Raw genomic sequence first — 7,029 nt, 5'->3', positions numbered from 1 at the left:
TGGAAACTCTCACAAGATTGTGAGGAGTGGACTAGCCCACATTGGGTGAACCATTATAACTCTCTGTGTGTTCTTTCTTTCTTCCCTATACTCTTTAATTTCAGTATACACAACACACACTTACACACTTATCTTATTAAACAGTTTTTGTGTATGAACTTCAGAACATTCTGAAGTCAGAAAGTTAACTTAACTATTCCAAGTAAACTACTTGAGAATCACTTTTAAGTTTCAGGATAATTTTTAAAGGGTCACAATTCAAACCCCCCCTTCCTTGTGACTATTTTATCTACTTCATTAGTAACCTCCCTCTTCCTACTATCCTCAACCTTAACTGGCACCTCAACCTTCCCCACCCTCACACTTTTTTCTTCCTCCCCTCTTCTTCCCATTTCTAATTCCGCCTCTACTCCCTCACCAAACCTCACATTTTTTTCTCCCTCCCCAACAGCCGGAACCACGTCCTTTCTCCTTTCCCCTACCTCCTCCAAACACCTAACGTATTTAGAAACTACAAGCGGTTTCTTATCATTCTCCGCAAACCTATCAAACCGAGCCTCTCTAACCCAAACCCTCAGATGACCAAACTAGACATTATTCAGGGAATTTGATAACTTATCAGCATTCTTAACATGTGAAAATCTTACGAAACCATAAACTTGACCTCTAGCGTTGCGTTGACGTGCAACGTAGACATCAGTCAAAACACCACAAACCTCAAACTGCTGTCTTAGAAGAAAAACAGGAAAACATTTCGGAATATTGGTGAAATAGAATGATACCTAATTACCAGTAGATGAATGAGCATATCCATGTTGCTTTGAATCAGAAACCAATCGTTGAGTGTATATAGGATCAGCTTGTGCACCACCCCTTGCTGGAGGACGCGCATCTCCTCCCCCATCCATTTGATTATCGTATGTTAATTCCTTAGCAGACCGATTGTGAACCCTATCATATCCTCGTTGTAAAACCTGCATCCCATAATTCTCATCTTCTTGTCGCACTGAAACCCTAAAATTGTCCATTCTTCTTGCTTTCGGTTGCGTCGATTTCCGCTTCTGAGACTTGACCACAGACCAATTTCCTCCATCCCCTCCATTTTCTGCATCCCTGGCTGGACCCCTATCCTCCCAAATGTTCCTCTCAACCGGTGATTTGCCCCGACGCGGTTGTCCTAGGCCTGCTGAAGTTGCACCGCGTTAACTCTCTCTGTTCTCTCTCATTGCCAAAATAAGCTAAAATGGTATATATATTAACAATGAATCACCCCGCACAAGGTGTGCAAAGGGTAAAACAAGCAAGAGTATTTACAATGTTAAAGTGTCGTAAAGAATAAAAGCCGCATCAAAACAAGCAGAACTAATGGACACCCATACACAGTAAAGGATGTTTCCACTAGTCATGATAGTTGTAAGAGAAAACCACCTGTTTTGATTTTAACCAGAAAAAAGAATTGAGCTTGACCTTTTCTAGGAGAACGGAAGGACTTGAAGACACATTGTTAAAGACGCGATTGTTCCTTTCCTTCCAAATCACCCAAACAGATGCGAACCAAATTATTCTTATAAAAAGAAAAGAGAACCTAGGCAAACCATCCATATGTATAAACTGCATGAAATGCTGGAGAAGCTCTCCAGGAAGAACCACTGAAATACCTAACCAATGCAACACAAGTAACTAGAGAGAGTTGTCACATCCTAGAAACAAATGTTTAGCCGTTTCCAAGTTATCGCAGTCTGCCATGCAAGCCGTATCTGCTGCTTGAATGACTCTCTGCCTTGCCAAATTATCTTTAGTAGGTAATCTCTCGCGAAGGAGACGCCACACGAACAAGGACACCTTTGAAGGAATGAGCTTGTGCCACACATCATCAACCAACGACCTATCAACAGCTTCCCCTGATGTAGTAAGAAAATGATATGTGCTTCGGACCGAGTAACCATGGATAGGGTCTAACAGCCATCGCGAAGTATCAGTCGATGTTTCATGCAAAACAACATTATGAAGTAAAACATGACATTCCCCCACACTCTTCTCCTCCCATGCTAATAACCGACATCTCCACTCCCACGCCCTACCATCCACACCCCACCCCAACCTCTTCATCTCCTCCACTGTTCGCTTTTTATATACAGCCTAATCAAAAAGGCGGGGAAATTTCAATCTCAAAGGTAATTCCCCCACCCATGTGTCGTACCAGAATAAAGTGTCCCTCCCATCACCCACTGACCTCCGGATATTTTCCTCAAACCAACTACCTACACCATCGCCGACCCCCTCCCGTACCCTACATAACGTCCTCCACCAAACTGAACTCAGGTTCCCCCCTCCTTCAACCGCCCCCCTCCTCCCTGTATCGCGATTTCAAGACTCGATACCACAACCCCTTTTATCAATCAACATCCTCCAACACCACTTCCCCAGTAAAGAAGTATTAAAAGCATTCACCCTCCTTACCCCCAAACCACCATCCTCCTTAGGAGTATATATAAACTCCCAATTAATCCATGTTATTTTTCTATTATCCTCACCCCCACCCCTCCCCCCCCCCCCCCAAAAAAAATAATTTAAAAATAGATTTAATAGAAGAAATTATACCTGTCGGAGCTTTGAAAAAGGAAAGAAAGTAAACCGGAAGAGAGGACAGTATAGACTTCAGAAGTACCAGACGACCACCAAAAGAAAGGAATTTATTATTCCACGACGACAGTCGAGTAACAATGTGATCGACAACAGGTTTCCAAAAAGACAACTTCCTAGAATCACCACCAATAGGGAGTCCCAGATAAACAAAAGGAATGGTCCCCTGACGAAAATTCATCACCGAAGAAGCCTCCGACAACGAAGAATCCGATATATTTACACTTGTCGACATGCTTTTATTAAAATTCACCTTCAGCCCTGAAACCTCCTCAAACAGAAGAAAAATTACTTGCATAGTACGGACGTTCTGCCAACTCTTGTCACTAATAATCAAAGTGTCATCTGCGAATTAGAGGTGAGTCAAGCTAACATCTCCAACCGTTCCAACTCTATAACCAATAAAGAGCTGAGCCCCCACAACTGCTGACATCAGAACATTAAATCCTTCAGCGGCTAATAAAAATAAAACCGGGGAAAGCGGGTCACCCTGCCTAAGACCCCTCTCAATAGGAAACTCATCAGTTGGACACCCATTAACTAAGACTGACGCTGTCACCGTTCCCACACACTCAAATATCCATTTCCGCCATAGTGTTGGAAAATTCATTTTAGCCATAACAGAATCCAAATAATTTAAGTCCACTGAATCGTACGCCTTTACAAAATCGACCTTAAACAAAAGCAGCTCTTTGTTCATGCGTCTCGCCTCATCAACTGCTTCATTTGCAATTTGAAATTCTAGCGTACTTGTTTTAATATGTTCTGTCAGATGTTTTAACGTTTACAATGTTCCGTTTAATGTTTCAACATCGCGTGATAAACAGAAATAAAAACAGGAAAGTAAATGACAGGAAAGTAAAGAACACAGTGAGTTTGTTCACCCAGTTCGGCACAACACGCCTACGTCTGGGGGTTACCAAGCCAGGAAGGAAATACACTAGTGTAGTCCTTATTCAATAGCTCTCAGTAAACTCCTCGTTTACACTATATGACCTATGACCTACCCGTCTAGACTTTAGTCTAGGAACTCCAAGATCTGAGATCTCATCTCACTATCCTAATGGTCAGTCACTGCCCCAGTGACCTTATCAAACCTCAACCAAAACAAAAGTAGAAGTTACCTTCCAACACAAACAACTAGCACCTTGTTTCACAACTTCGGTGTAGTGCACAAGAGTATCAAACTCACACACTCAGTCCTAAACAAGTATCACAGGCGATATAAGAAAGGCACACATTAAGAGATTTTAAACTTGCATCACAAACGATACAAGAGCAGAATACATGAAGACTTAAAACCTAAAAATCTAACTTTTAGAATGATGGCTTGAATGAGCAATTAGGTCTTGAAGTCTTCCTTTTATACTGAAGCAGATCGGGCTAAATAATTCATTGGGCTTCAGCACACTGCAGATCGGTTTAGCTAATCTGCAAAACAAGAATCAGAAACAATTCTGGAAAGTCCTAAAATATCGGAACATTTATAGGAGCGATCCGAATCAATAATAAATATTTCCTAAAATATAATATCTACTTTAGAAATATTCCACAGCTGATTCTTAGATGATATGCGTGTTGCTTTATCAATAAGTTAAGGAAATATTGTTTCCTTAAACAGTAAAGGGCGCGCGTACATATAGGCATGAACCCAGGCACACTGAACCGTACCAGGATGTTGGAACATTGTATCCAACATCTTACAGAGTTGCCTAACCATATGTTGGAACATTGGTTCCAACTTACAGAACAAGGATATTTGTTTTAGCAATAATGCAGCCAACACAAATACTCAACACAATTAAGATACCATCCAGAATTTGTTTCCCTTTGACAAAAGCAGATTATGAATCAGAAACAACACTGCTGACAACTCTGCGTAACCTGTTAGCAAGAACCTTCGCAAGCACTTTATACATACAACCCACTAAAGAAATAGGCCGAAAATCGTTGAGCTTTTGCGAACTGGTCACCTTCGAAATTAAAGCAATAAAAGTAGAATTAACACCTTTTGTCAGCTTCCCATTACGATGAAACTCCGTTAAAAATCTCATAAAGTCATCCTTGATTAACTCCCAAAATTCCTTTAAAAAACCAAAGTTGATACCTGATAAGTGCTAGGAAGTGTTAAATTCATGATATATTTTAGGCACTTTTGTTACTTGCTTTGCAAGTTATTGAGGGAAAAGCCGAGAGATAAGTGATAATTACCCTATTACGCTTTATATATCTTACTCTACCCTTTTGTGCAGGAATTCACCTCAAGACACTAAACAAAGAAGAAAAATAGAGAAAAGTACAAAAGAGGCAGAATGATGGATTCACCCGCCTCTAACTCGCCATGGCGGGTGTAGCAGAGGCAGAAGCAACAATTCCTTCGCCACTAACTTGCAATGGCGAGCAAGCAGAAACAGAAAGCACCATTCACTCGCCTCCAATTTGCAGTGGCGAGTAGCAAAAGCGAGCAAGAGGCAGAAAGACCTGTTTACTCGCCATCAACTTGCAACGGCAAATCAGTAACTCGCACTGGCGAGTGATATTACTCGCGACACAAAATAGGGCGGCATAACCTCTCAGAAGTGATGTGGCACAAACCCACTGGTGAAGGAACCTCATCTCGCCATGGAGAATGAAGGAACTCGCGAGGTGAGTTGATGCAGATCAGAGTTTCTATAAATAGCCCACTTAACCATTTCATGAAGACATCTTAGTTTCTCATACTTTTCACTTGTAATAATTTAGAGAGAGAGAGAGAGAGATAGGACTAGTTCTTATAGAGTGAGAGTGATAGAAGGTGGATTCTTCCTCATTTGTTGAGAGATCACAAAGTTGTAATGAATCATTCTCTTTCAATTCATTCTTGCAAGGCTTCCATGACAATGAGTAGCTAAATCTCCTTTGTTGGGATTAGAGGTACTTGATCTTAGCTAACATGTAATCTTTTGATCTATAAATATATGGTTTTAGCATTTGATTTGATATTGATGTTATTCTTGCACTTTAATGCTCATGTTTGATTATTAGTGATTGAAAAATACTTTTGAATCTAGGTTTAGAATAATCATCTATCAAAACATAGATTCTATACATGGAATGAATTTTTTGATAATCACTTTTTGTATCCAAACTTAATGCTTTCTTATCATTCAATGGATTGAGAAATCATCAATTAAATGATAAGAACGACTCTTGGATCATTCAATAATACCGTTAGGACCCGGGCTTTTAAAACTGTTTCAATACATAATAGCTTGCTTGACTTCCACCTGCGAAAACGGTTTGATTAAAGACCCCGCTTCCTTACCTGACAACTGACTAAAGTGTAATCCATCCACTCTTGGCTGAGCAGCTTTCAGTGACTTGTAATGTCTCGAAAAATGATTATATACAACTGAACGAACATTAGGCACCCCTATGACGTTTGCACCATCCACCGTCACCATATTAATTGCATTATGGTGACAACGACCAGACATAACTCCATGAAATTTTTTTGAGTTAGCATCTCCCTCCTTTAGCCAAGTCATCCGTGATTTTTGTTCAATTAATATTATTTTGAACCTTCGCCAAGGAGTGCAAATTAACAGACAAATCATGAAGCTCCGTCAACTCCTCATCAAGCAATGCCGACAATTCTGCTTTAGAATTTAAAATAGAGATTTGATTTTTAACCGCCATAATTTTGTTATCCATATTCTTTGCGTGTTGCACATGCCACTCCTTCAGACATATTTTCATCATTTTAGCTTCTTTTTCAGTACATAGTCGCCGCAACCTTGACATTGGAAAGAACCCCATTTGTCACGAACAAAATCACCGTAACCAGGAAACTAAGACCAACATTTAAGCATCTGAAGCGGTTGAGGTCTCCAATTAGTTTCATCAGTTAGTAACATCAACGGAACGTGATATGACAGCCCCCGTTGGTAAGCAACTTGAATTGAATTAGACCACGTCGCACACCACTTTTCAGATAACAAGAAACGGTCCAACCTACTCATAGAGACCACATCACCTCTATACCAAGTAAAGAGTCGACCACAACATGGGGAACATGATTATATATCAATACTCTAATTTTACGGACAAAGAGAAGAATGTTTGTCCTATATATTTGTGGATTTTTTTTAACTCTTATTTTATACCTTTTTTATGAAATGGGATGGGATGAGGATTTGTTTATTGTGCACGTTGTAGATGATGAACATGGAAAATATCTTTATTTAACTTTGTTTTTTCACTTTAATTGTTATTTTTCTGCCAACTTGTATGACATGTCACGCCAACATATGGATGAGGCTGCTGTCATAGCTGAAAGGTGTGCCAACAGCCATGGTATCCATATTTTTTTTTGTTAAATATGTTTCATGTTCCTACATTTTACGA

The 7,029-nt window shown here is 40.0% G+C and overlaps 1 pseudogene; it reads right to left on the bottom strand.

The window, feature by feature from the left end:
- Positions 1-1,680: 1,680 nt before the first annotated feature.
- Positions 1,681-6,170, bottom strand: LOC146918407 (uncharacterized; annotated as a pseudogene).
- Positions 6,171-7,029: the final 859 nt, after the last annotated feature.

Source organism: Medicago sativa, chromosome 6 (assembly GCF_051527215.1).
Source record: "Medicago sativa cultivar Bolivia chromosome 6, Bolivia_mono, whole genome shotgun sequence".
In the NCBI taxonomy this organism is placed as follows: Eukaryota; Viridiplantae; Streptophyta; class Magnoliopsida; order Fabales; family Fabaceae; genus Medicago; species Medicago sativa.
This window is presented reverse-complemented; position numbering and strand designations above follow the sequence as displayed.